Source organism: Diospyros lotus, chromosome 6 (genome assembly GCF_014633365.1).
Source record: "Diospyros lotus cultivar Yz01 chromosome 6, ASM1463336v1, whole genome shotgun sequence".
Lineage (NCBI taxonomy): Eukaryota > Viridiplantae > Streptophyta > Magnoliopsida > Ericales > Ebenaceae > Diospyros > Diospyros lotus.
In genome coordinates, this window is record NC_068343.1 from 20,924,418 (window position 1) to 20,938,197 (window position 13,780).

Genomic DNA, 13,780 nt, shown 5'->3' on the forward strand with positions numbered 1-13,780 from the left:
TGGAATAAATTAGGTCATTAGCATATTGTTTGACATTTCCAACGAGTTTATCAAACACTCACAATGTCCTCTACATGTCACAACTATGGAAGCACATATCAAATCTAATGTATGAGATTTATGTGGAGACAACGAAACTTATAAATAATTTCACTTATCTAGAGTCATCTGAACGAATCTTGGATCACCACAACCAAATTTTAAGAAATAAGGTGATCCCATTAATCAAGATTCAATAAAGAAACTAGTTGGAGAAATAAGTGACATGCAAACTCGAGAATGCCATTAAGAAGAAATGTCCTCAATTGTTCGAGGAAATTGAAATAGAGTGGTAAGACTTAATAAAATTAAGTGTTTCGATCGAGTAGTAATCAATTTTATTTGTTGGAGGCTATAAGTATAAGTTTAGAAAATTTTTCATGACGAAATTTCTTTAAAGAGATTTGGTTGTAACACCTCAAAATATTTTTATAGCCTTTTGTCCTTGTTCACCTTAAGAACAAAAGTCCTTTATCAAATCATCACAATTTCTCCAAAAAATACCGAATTTAGCCACTAAATTTGATGAAGAACCCTTAGCCCATCTCGACTATTTATTGTCTCTCCAGCCAACCACGGCCACACTTTGCACCGCAAGGCCTAGGCCTAGCCCATGATGGCCCTAGGCGCCTTCAAACGACCATGATTTGGCCTCCTCGCTGGCAGCTAGTGCGATTAACGGTCGTTTGCAAGTTTCACATCTGCCTTTGCTATTTTGCCCTCTTTCTTTTCATTCCTTTCACTTTGGCCCTCTTTCATCAAGCCCTCAAGTTCTTTGAATTACATTTGGTCTCCCATAACTTTGAAAAATTACATTTTAGCCCAAAAAATTTGAAAAATTTCACTTATGTCCCAAAATAATTGCACTTGAGTCCTTAAGCAATTCTCAAGTATTACATCCACATTTCTTTAAAAAAAAATTTATCCTCGAAATTTGCACCTAACTAATCATTAATTAAGAAATCGTCTCACTACTTTATTTTCGAATAGCATCGTCAGCCAAAATATTCCTGAATCGATAGGTACTACCCTAACACTAGTATCATCTCACTACAAAAAAAATGACATTTAGCGACATTTTATTTTGCATTTAGCGGCGATTTTACTGCTATGTAATTTAGCGGCGATTTTGAAAACCGCCGCTAAATCAGCCGTCGCGAAGCATTTAGCGACAATTTTTAGACACAGTTGAAGTAACTGCCACAAATTACATTTTTTGCAGTGATTTTCAAGTCGTTGCAAAATTAGTGATTTAGCGACGATTTTTAAAATATTTAGCAGCGGTTTTTGAACCGCCATTAAAATTAAAAGAAATTAAAATTTTAATTTCTCCTATGGGCCATCGCGCCCGCGCGTAGGCTCGTGAGCACGCCCAGCAACTCGTGCTCACGCTTATGCTGGCTCACGCACCCGCCTGGACTTGCGCGCCATGTGGCGATGCTGGAAATTGAATTTCCAGCTTTCTCTTCCTCGAATTCGAACACGGGACCTCCCATATGCGCGTGCGCACGCGTAACCATTTGATCTGCCAAGCCTCCTTATTATACATCTGCACATATAAATTATATATTAATCCAACAACTATTTTCTAAAACTATATGTCATATTTTTTAATATAAATTAAAAAATATTAATTAATTTATTATTTTTTAAAAGAATAAAGGAATAAATTAATTGATTTAAATTAAATAAATTAATTGATTAAGAAATAAAAAAAGATTTTATATATTTTTAAATTTATTTAAATTTTATATGTTAAAATTTTGTTAAATTACTTTTTATTTTTATTTTTTAAAATTAAATTTTTAATTAATTTTGCAATTAATTTAAATATCTTTTTAAGATTTTATATTTCCTTTTATTAATTTAATTTTAAATTATTTTCTTAAGTAAAATTAAAATTTTTAATGAATTATTTTCTTAAGTAAAATTTAAATTTTTAATGAATTAAAATTTAATTTTTAATTATTTTTCCTTTTATTAAAATAATTAAATTTTTAATTTTAATTTTGAATGAATTTTGCGGGGGTTTTTGAAATCGCCGCAAATTTTAATTTAATTTTTATTTTAAATTATTTAATTATTTTTTAATTTAGTGATAGTTTCTCAAAAATCGCTGCTAAATTCAAATTTTTAATGAATTCTGCAGCGATTTTTTAAAATCGTCACAAATGTTAATTTAATTTTAATTTTAAATCATTTAAATATTTTTTAATTTAACAGTGGTTCATCAAAAATCACCGCTAAATTCAAATTTTTAATGAATTTTGCGACGATTTCTAAAAATCGTAGCAAATGTTAATTTAATTTTTATTTTAAATTTTTTAATTATTTTTTAATTTAACGGCGATTTCTCAAAAATCGCCGCTAAATTCAATTTTATTTTTTAATTATTTATTTATTTTCTAAATTTTGCGACTATTTTTTGAAAATAGTTGCAAAATTAAATGTTTTAATGAATTTTGCGATGATTTTTTTTAATAAAATCACTACAAAAAACGTATCCCAAAATTTTTTATTTAAAATTTTTTGTTGTAACTCTTTATAGGTGGTCACACATATCCCAAAATAATCTATACCATTTCAAGAATAAATATATCCCCCATAATCATCTCTTTATACACAAGGTCTTTGGAAAAAATTTCAGAAAATTATAAAAATCTTTTATTCTACCTCCATTTATTCGAACAACTAGGGGTATTTATTCTTAATTGCATCGTCGAGCTCCCACGTTGCCTCTTCTTCGATGTGATTTCTCCACTAAATTTTTACCAAAGAAATTTCTTTATTCCTTAAAACTTGATGGTGATCATCAAAGATTCATTCGAGTGACTCTGGATAAGTTAAATTATCTTTCAACTCGATTGTCTTTACCCGAATCTCATAGGTTGGGTCAGGTATATGTCTTTGAAGTTGAGGCACGTGAGAAACATCGTGGATGTTGGACAAGTTAAGAGGAAGTTCCAGACGATAAGCTAGAGGTCCAATTCACTCTAGGATCGGATAGGGTCCTATATATCGGGATTTTAACTTACCTTTCTTTCCTCCCCGCGTTGCCAAACATTAAGGTGACACTTTCAAGTATACATGGTCTATCACCTCAAACTCCAAATCTCATCTCCTCTTATCCGCATAAGATTTTGTTCGGCTTTGCCTGGTTTTGGATCCTTTCTTGAACTTGCTGTATCTTCTTTGTAGTTTGTTGCACAAGCTCAGGCCCCAATATTTGCCTTTCTCCTACCTCAGTCCAATAGATAAGTGATTGAAACTTTCTTCAGTACAGAGCCTCGTAAGGTGCCATCTCAATGCTGTCAGTGGTAATTGTTATTATATGCAAATTCCACCAACGACATGTGTTTTTCCTAGATGCCTTCAAAATCCAGGGCGCAGGACCTCAACATATCTTCAAGCGTTTGTATGGGTCTTTTTAGATTGCCCATCGGTCTGCAAGTGATAGGCAGTACTAAGTTTCAATTGTGTTCATATGCATTCTTGTAAGCTTCCCCAAAATCTTGAGGTAAACATCGGATCTCGATCAGAGACTATGCTTACTGGTGCACTATGGAGTTTGATTATTTCTCTAAGGTATTGTTCTACAAACTTTCGTACCGACCTATCCATTCACATAGGTAAGAAGTGTAACGGCCCACTCCAGATATTCTCGCTCGCATAGGATATCCGAAAAAAAGTCATCACCAAAATGATATAGAACCATATCACTCAACATCATAATTTTCTAACTTTAGATACCATCAGCGGAAGCCAAAATAAAAGTTTACATCACCTTCATTCTACATCACCTTGGCACCATGGCCTATACAAAATGAATACAAGGGCTATTGTAATATCCCAGATTTTTAAAAGAGCTTAAGAGTAATTTTAAAGTGGGCCATAGGTGAAATTATCAAAATATTTGGGACTTAAGTATAATTTCTTACAATTATCAGTATCGAATCGACTGTAGGGAATGCCCTGGAGTGTAGTTGTCTAAGGAAAATGATATGGTCCTGACGAGCATCCCGATATAGGATTTATGGTATTAAAAGAAATCAAAATCGAGACAGTTTTCAATACACCTTCGATTCGGGCTGAAAAATCGAATCATCGTAGAGGGCTTCCGGGAAGCAGAGCCGGCCTTGGGCCAGGGCTACAGCCCAGGGCCCACAGCTGAGGGGGGCCCAATTTTTTTTTTTTAAACTTATGTATATATGTGTATAAAAAATAAAAAGAAAAACTAACAAAAGAAGTTGCCGCTTGTACCATGTCAAAAGAAGATTTCATTGCTATTTTTATTTTGTTGGTACATGTGATGATTGTTTTTGCTTCGATTAATTGTGGAGGATGAAAGTAGGGGTGTCAACGATTCGAATTGATCAGGTTCTATAAGAATCCAGTAACCTGACCATTTTTAACGATTTTAAAAAAATAAGAACCGTAACCAAATCATTACATATATAAAACTAAATTATGACCAATCCGTCACATCGGACCGGTTTCGATTCTATCCAAATAACATTTATCTTCTAAACATTTTCATAAAATATGAAATTACAAACAAAATTTGTTAATTAAAATAAACCCATAACTTCATTAATGCTTCAAGTCTTGAAGTAAAAGTAGAACAAAATAATTCATAGACTATCTCATCAAATGAGATTACATCGACCATTTAGTATAGCAATAGCGCATAAAAGCTTAGAAATAAAAGAGTTCATGAATTTCGTTAGTTTTCTAAGAAATGATACTATTTATGCATATGTATATATATATACCCAAAAAATTATAATATATATAAGTATAATATCGGTTCTGGTTTAGTTCGCACCATGGTTTGAAAAAAAAAAAAATCAGTAACCAAACCAAATATATCGGTTCTTAATTTTTTAGAACCATAATCTAACTATTGAACCATAGAACCAATCCAAAAGGCACGGTTCGGTCCAACTTGGTTCGGTTTACCAGTTTTCGGATATTTTTTGACAACCCTAGATGAAAGAAAATTGATCAAATCAAGAAATACTTACAGAGATTCGGGAGGAAGCATGTAGACTCAAATATGTAGTTTTCATTTTTTTAATGCAATATTTACAATGCAGGTACTCTTTTTATTTAGTTTGGGGTTTTGTCGCATTGGGTTTTCCCCAAATAAAGTTTTTATGAGGCCCCAAATTATTTTTCCTTATCTTTTGTAAATTCTTATAATTTTAATAAAATTAATTAGTTGATAATTTTTATTTTTTTATTTAATTTATATAAAGGGGTACACTTGAAAATTTTTTCCCTAAGCCTCAAAAAACCCAAGACCGGCTCTGCCAAGAAGTCAATAGAATCCTGAAGGCACTTCAATTTTGTGCAAGGATCAATCCTGAAGTGTTTTTGGGATGAAACAAAGGTCTCGTGAAGGTACAGAGACGAAATCATCCTTATTGAGTAAGTCTTGAGTTATTAATTTTGTATTTTCAGTATTACAATGCAAATTAATTTGAATGATAGAGGGTATATTTGTAATTAGAAAAGTTTCTAAATGAAATAAGAATGAAATATGGGGATTAAATTTGTATTTTTCCATAATTAGACTAGTGTAATACATATATATATGCATGCATGATTTCAAGGAATGGCAGACAATGGGTGTTAGATATGCACGCATGATGGGGGCAAATTTACAACATTTGAGGGACATGCTTGTGGCATTTGAGGGCAGTGGGATGAGAGATTGCAGAAAATTTGGGAGAAATGTCGAGAGAGAGAGAGAGAGAGAGAGAGAGAGAGAGTGGTGGCCAACGCTTCTGCAAGTGGGTATATATATAAGAATGGAATTGGAATTGAAGAGAGGGAGAGAAGCAGAGAGCACGTGTAACACCCTGTTTTTCTCTTACCAAGCGTGTCACTATGCTGGGCCCAAGATATACATAAATTATTTTTTTTCTTTCTCGGTACATAACTTAAACCTTAAGTACCAAATTCCATACAAAACCCCCAGCAAATAATTCACAATGCGGAAGCGATAATCGAAACCTGATATAGTACATACCTGAATTCACCTTATATTATATCATAAAGAATCCGTACCATATATTACATCATATTCTCATATATAAAATACATGGAGATTCCATAAACATTCTAACAAGTCTAATAATCAATAAAGCATAAGCTAAAACATATCCAAATCAGCTTGTTGAATCCATCGGCCACGCCATTACGTGCCGTCTCATCTCAACCTGCTCTTTGCCTAAGCTGCAAGTCTAAACTGGAACGTTGAATGTTCCAGGGGCATAACCCATTAGAAGATGGAACTTCTAGTGAGGGTCCAAAATATATATATATACGAATGCATGATACATAACATGATCAACATGTGCCCTTAATGTAACTTCCCAGGCCCACCAGCCCGGCACGGAATCCTAGGTAAATCCCGAACCTCTACAGGATAAGCCTAACGTTATTCCATCATTACCCTAAGGGAATTACGACTACACTCTAGGGGCGACATCCTATTCCCATGCACAAACATCAATATGACAATAACATCATGTCATGCAATTATCACGATTTTCCATGCAATATGACAAAATGAATATTGCATTCATAACAACATGCATATATAAAAAACATATCATGAATATAAGTTCTTGTGAGAAAACCACTCACAAAACCATCGTTAGGATAGGAAAACTCACATTTGCCCGAAGATCAAGACACCTCGAAAAGTGTGAATCGCCTCGATATGCGTGCCCGACTTTGATTCTCATGACAACTTTCAAAAGTTGCACCAATCACATAATCTCGATCACCTCAATCATAAAAATGATATTTAATCACTAAATATCTCAATATTCCATTTATTTTTTCTTCTTTTTTCATTTTCTCTTATTTTTCCTTCTAAAAATCCTAATAAATACCATTGAGGCTTTTTTCTCAAATCTAATTCCACAACAATTCATAATAGGCTATGAACTTTAAGGGAAAAATACTGAACTTACCCGGATGTTGTGTTTCTACGCAAAATGAGCCTTTTTGGTGCGAAAATTGAGACATCCAGAAGCCCAAACCAAATATTTTTGCACGGACCATGATAAAACAATTTTCCATATTTTTCCAACGTTTTTCCAGAATTTTTCCAAACCCCACGTACTCGCACGCGCCTAGGACGAGTGGCGCGCGTGAAGGACCAGCGCGTGACCGGCACGCGTCGGTCGTCTTCTCCAGCACCGGTACACCGGCTTTTCTGGTTTCTTCCACCTCTCAAAAGCCCTCCTTCAATCGATTCGAATGGCACCATTTATTGCCTGAAATGAGCACCCTAAGTGCCTCAACCAAAGGCTTAAAGCCTCGGCCATCGCTACTGCCTCCCAACTCCGGCGACATCGATTACCCCCCCCAAACCATCACCAAAACGCTTGAAAATCTCTAGAATTGATCTTTAGGCTATAGGCAACAAAAGCCCCTTAATTTGGTCTCCCAATTCGTTCGAAAATGCGACAGATTTGAAGCTCGATTTCTTACAACTTTTGACCACCTTCAACGCCTATTTATAGGCAAAATAGAGCTTCCAAAAGCCCTTGCTCGGCCAACCCATTGCCTTAGGAAGGTTTACCTACCCTAGATCGACCTAGAATCACCCTCACCCAACTGCAAAAGTGAGTTGTAGGCGTGCAACAAGTTGGCCAACTTTCGGCCGCTTTTTCTTCAAATTCCGGCCACTACGGTGGCCCTTGTCGACTGATGATCACACCCACGTGATCCCCGACCACCCCCTGAGCTAGCCCAGTGGCTTTCGGCGACCCCTCGTGGCCTAGTTGGATTCCATGGCCAAGATTTTCAATTATTTGCACTTTGGCCCCTCCATGTTTTGGCTTTCTCATTTTGGCCCATTTCACTTAGCCCTTGAACTTTTCATATTTGCTTTCAAGACCCTCAAGTCCTAAAACATCAATTTGACCCCCGAGGATTCCAAGAAATCATCGTTTTGACCTCCCTCTGGCAATTTTAGAAAACTACACTTAGGCCCGAATCTTCGTTTTGGCCCGAAACCTTTTCATTTCTTCCTGAAACCACTAAAGGGGTGTTCTTTATGAAAAATTGAAGCCCTCTCAAGCTTCCGTTGACTTCTCAAAAATCGTCTATAATAATTTGGTATTGCAGCCTAATTGGCGACTGCATTTTAGCTATACTGAAAATCGTGCCTCGAAATACTCATCACGACCATATCATTTTCCTTTGGCATCTCAGCTCCAGGGCCCTCCCTGCAGTTGATTCGGTCATATATAAGGTAATAAATTACCGTTATACCTTTCATTTATCCTTAAATTTCATTTTTGCCCCCAAGATAATTTACCCTTGAGTCCTTTAGAATTTCTTAGGTATTACAACATGGAGGCTTGTTGAGGCATATGCGATGGCGGCCATGGAAGTAGTTGTGAGGGTGGTCGAAGTTGGCCACCACAGCAAGTGGCCATAGTCACAAGCTCATAAGCGGTCATGGTCGCGAGGCAGGGGTACGGTTATGACGACTGTTCCAATGTCCTGAAGGAGCTTTAGCGGGGGCGTTAGACGCCACAGTGGCTAGCAATGGCCGCTGGTGTTAATGGTGGCTGATTGCACGCAGGTTGGTTGATGGCCGCAGTGTGGCGGCCGATGGCAACGGTAGAGGTGATTGACCAATGGTCGGAGATGAGCGATGGCGGTGGAAGCTAGACCGTGGCCTGCGGCGACGCTGGTGTGCAGGTGCGTTGCAGGAATAAGGGAGGAAGAAGAATGAGAAGAAGAAAGGAAAAAAAAAAGGAAAAAGAAAAGAAGAAAAATAGGAAAAAAATCTTCAAAATTTTGGGCACGTATTTTGAGGTCATAGCACACATACCGAAGAAGCCTGTGAGGCTAAGTTAAGGTGAGTAAAATTTACTAGAAAATTTTAGAAAATCTGGAAAAAAAATTTGTGAATTGTTATAGAGAAATATTTAGTTTGGATTTATTGAGCAAAAATGGGAAGAAACCGAGGAAAATTATGAGAAATTTAGGAAAAATAAGATATTGATATCCTTGAATAAATATGATAGGCAAGGTACGTTGAGATTCCGAATTGAGTATGTTACAAGCCAGGCGCAAGAATTAAGATATACGTTTGAGGAAAGTGGTATTATTCAATTGGATTTAGTTTATGAAAATGACTTGTAAGTGCATATGTACATGATGATATTATTGATCATGCATTCACATAAAGGTTGGAGATTATGGTTCAGGACCGCTGCTCTTCCAAGGGTGCACCCATACACCTCGGCATGTTGCAAGAAGCCGTAAAAATGAGGAGTAGAATTAAGGTACGGTCGGCTCAAACCGAAATGGAAATGAAAAAGACATTTTGCATTCATGCACGAAATATGTTTATTGTTCACTTACTTAGATGATTCATCATCTAACTTGGGTTTTGCCCTTGGAATATTCAAACGATTGTAGTAGAAACGAGGATGAATGAGACATGAAATAACATCTAGCAAAATGCATGATGAATTGAATGCATGTTATGTAGTGCATGTATTTAAGTTCCATTACTTTGAATTCTGAACGTTTTGAGGAATGATGATGTATAACCTTATTTTTGGTTAATGTTAAAGTTAAGGTTCGATTATAACTTCCGCATTTGATATTTATGATGATTCTCTTTCGAGATAGATGAAAATTTTGGGATGGATATGAGCAATTATATGGTTTAGTCGTAGTTTTAAATAGAAAAAAAAATTATTATCCCAGAATTGTCCTAAGGTATAACATGCGTGAGAAAGTGGGGTGTTATAGCTATAATGTAAATAATAAACTCCTCACACTACATGCCTCACTATAAATACTCTTAAGGATGTTCTGGTTTGTGACGCCTCTATACACCTCTAAACATGGGCTCTAGCCCCACTGGACTCACCCTCAACAATTATTTTTTCCTTACTTCGAATGACATGAGAGTAAACAAGGTGAGCCATAAGGCTCAGTAAGTATATATATAGAAATGATGGAAATATAGGATCAAAGGCATGGATAACTAAGATAGAGTAAATAATGATTGTATGACAATGTACAAGTAGGACACAACTCATAAGTTTTCCATTCGTAATAATTTCCATGCCATGATCATCATGTATGTCATGCATCCCATCTAAACTCATGCTCATTGCATCAAAAGACATGAAAACCACCTGACACCCAAGGCCACCACATCTTTGCATGTGCACATGTATCACGAAAATAAATCAACAATCAATTTAAATACAAGCCTCACCTACTGAGCTTATGACCACCTTAACTCGTGTCAGACGCGCATAGGATATCCTTTCTCACCCACGAACAAGTCGCCACACAAAATAATAGGCGCACTAAGATAATAATAATGACGTGCATTACTCATACAAATCCAACATCATGCTCATGTTAGTGTAAGTGCTCTAAACCCAATCAGATTGGGCATGTTGTACATTGACAATTGTAATCATGTTTATTATTTGAATAAGGAGTTGTTCAAATTCACAAGAAGTCATTTTATTAGTTTCTTATTATTATTGTAATAACCGAATGAAACTAGATAGCAGTCCATATGATGTATACTGTGATTAATCTATAAAGATGTGAGATGATGCATCACAATTTCTAGACATCATTAAACGTCCCAAATCGTAGCAATGTCAAGAATGGACATTGACATTTGCGGTAAGACTTGTATGTGCTACGTTTTTGCTATGTGATAGCAATGGGGGTTTCACACCCATAGGCATGGGGATGCTTAGACAAGTACATAGGTGACCAATGTTGGAGAACGTGTCACTCGACATGACTCACCATGAGAATCCATTTTGGTTATATGTTGATGGTATTCTCATACGAGATGGGTGTGTTGTTTTACTTTTGTATACTTAGTTTTGATGATGAAAAATAATATTTTATTTAATCCCTAAGTCATGAATCAAGGTTGTGGTTTTCAACATAAATCAATTTCAATATCAAGTATTACTTTGTGAGAATGAAAACCAAATAAATTTTCAAGTATCGAAATTTCAAGGTCATATTTTTCTAAGTAGGAAGGTTAGCACCTTATAAGGAGACATATATGAAAATATTTTCTTTTTAGAAAACTAATTCCCGATAATTCAATAGCTAACATTCATTAGTGATAAAATGATTTTTAACGAATTTTTCAAGAAATAGAAAATGAATATCTTAGAGGTGGTAAAATTATAAAATCTTAAGTTTGTACTGAAACTCAAATTCTACTTTCTTATTCTTATGGATTTTGATTTTTTAGATATTTTTATTGAATCCAAATGAGAGGTACTTTCTTATTTACATTTATGTATTAAAGTAAATGGAAGGTAAAATATAAATTAAATAAGTGTAAATATGTTGTGATGTTTAAAGTAAATGTAAATATGTTGTGATGTTTTGTATCAATCAAGTGTGCTTCTACATGTTATCAGTTGAGTTTTCAATTTTTCATAATGGATAGTCGACTATGTGGTTTTGTGCTGTCGACTATACCCTAGGATAGTCGACTATGCTTGAATGATCTGTCGACTATGTGTGGCTTCTGTCGACTATATTTCATTCTGTTGACTATTGTGTAAGGATAGTCGACTATGCTATTTATTCTGTCGACTATGTATACACATGATATTCAAAATTGTCTTCATATTTTTGTATCTGTCGATTATGTGAATGTGATAGTTGACTATCAGTAGATTTTATTAGACAATAATCGACTATGCTTTCTTGTCTATCGACTATGGCTTGTTTTATTTGAAAATATATAGTCGACTAACCAATTTTGTTTATCGACTGTTTATTTCTCAAAAGTCAATAATGGCTAGTTTTTTAATCTCCAACGGCTAGTTTCTCATTCTCCAACGGTTCAATAACGACTAGTTTTGGGCAAAACTCTTGGGATGCTTATATATACATATTAAGGAGATCAAGAGAAGGCTAAGGACGGAATGAAATAATTTAAGCTTACTATTACTCTCGTTTGTATTTACAGTGATTGAGCTTCAATTTTTTCTCTCTTCAAGGCTTTGATTTTAACTTGTATTAATTCATTCAAGCCTTGTTTTCATTGTGAGAGAACTTGTAACTAAGAGTGTCAACTCTTAGCATCTCGTTTACATTTGTATCACTCTTATTTTCCTAACTTTGTGCTAGAGAACTTGCTTGTTGAAGCAAGGGGCTGTAATTCCTAGCTAGGTGTTAGAGGGCTTGCTTGTATAAGCAAGAGGTTGTAATTCCTAGTCTTGAACTAGAGGACCTACTTGATTTAAGTAGGGGGTTTTAGTGGATTATTTGCAAAATCCTTAGTGAGGAGCTAAGGTAGTGGATTAGGCTTGGGTTAAGCCGAACCACTATAAATCCTTTTGTTTTTTGTGCTTGTGCCCTTTAATCTATTTATCTTTCCAAGCATTTCATTATTCCTCACTTGGTTCACATATTTATCTTTGTAAACTTACATCTGTCATTTTATATGCTTCACGTTTTAAATCCTAAAACCTCAATTCGTATTAAAAAGTTTTTCAAGTTTAATTAAGTTTTTAAAATAACCAATTCACCCCCCTCTTGGTGTGTGCCATAGCACCTCCCGGTCCAACAGGGTGTAACTAATTCTTGGACCTGAGGTTGTCATGATTATCTCATAAGAAGATCGGTATGCTTTAACATCATTTCGATGGGCCTAAATAAAGGCTACATGTGGGCAATCGTTGGACATATCGTGAGGCTTATGGAGATGGGTGTATAACCAAGATGGGACTCGTCTATCCCTTGATAGAGGATGATGTATCTAAGGCGCCTTCGGTGGATATTCATTTTAAATCCATGGCTATGGTGAAAGAGATCAATAAGGAGATATTGATTCACTTTCTATTAAGTGAAGATATCCGAATGATCGAAGAAAAACTCATGTGATCATAATCAAGCAACACATTGCCAGACTTGAGATCACATAAGATACATTAACGAGAGGATCGAATTACACGGTAACTATGCTCGTGAAAGGTTATTTGCGGATTATGAATCCTTTTGAATAATTGGGTAGGCATGATGCCTTGCTAGAGGCCAATCTTGTCTTATGTGTTCGTACCGACACATTGCCAACATATTTGGAAGCCTAATGAATCATGCGCAATAGGCACGGTCTCTGGCTTAAACCAGGAGAGCAGACGTATGGTTAAATGAGACACTTCGGCAAGAAGTTATGCCATCATAGGTTCTCACGAAAAAAGAACAAATAGACGTAATGACGTCGATATGACGAGGGGTCGTCATAATGGAAGGAGTTTCCTAAAATGACAATTAATTAATTTAGGAAGGATTTTCTAATTTAATAATTTTCTATTTGTTAGAATGACAAATAGAAAATAAAATATATTTGGGGTTAAGTTAATATTTGGACTAAATTGGATTTGTGCCAAATATTAAATTAAATATTATATTTGAACTAAATTAGATTTGAGCCAAATATTAAATATTATATTTAGGCTAAATTAGATTTGGGCCAAATATTAAATATTATATTTGAGCTAAATTAGATTTAGACCAAATATTAAATAATAAATATTTAAGCTTGAATTAGATTTGGGCTAAATTTTTTATTAATGGATTTGGACCACTTAATTATATTTCTAGTTGGACTAGGATAAGCCCAATTAAGATTCTAGTTTAATTAGGATTAATGGGCTAGCTCAATCCATTAGGATTTAAGAAACCCTAGGAT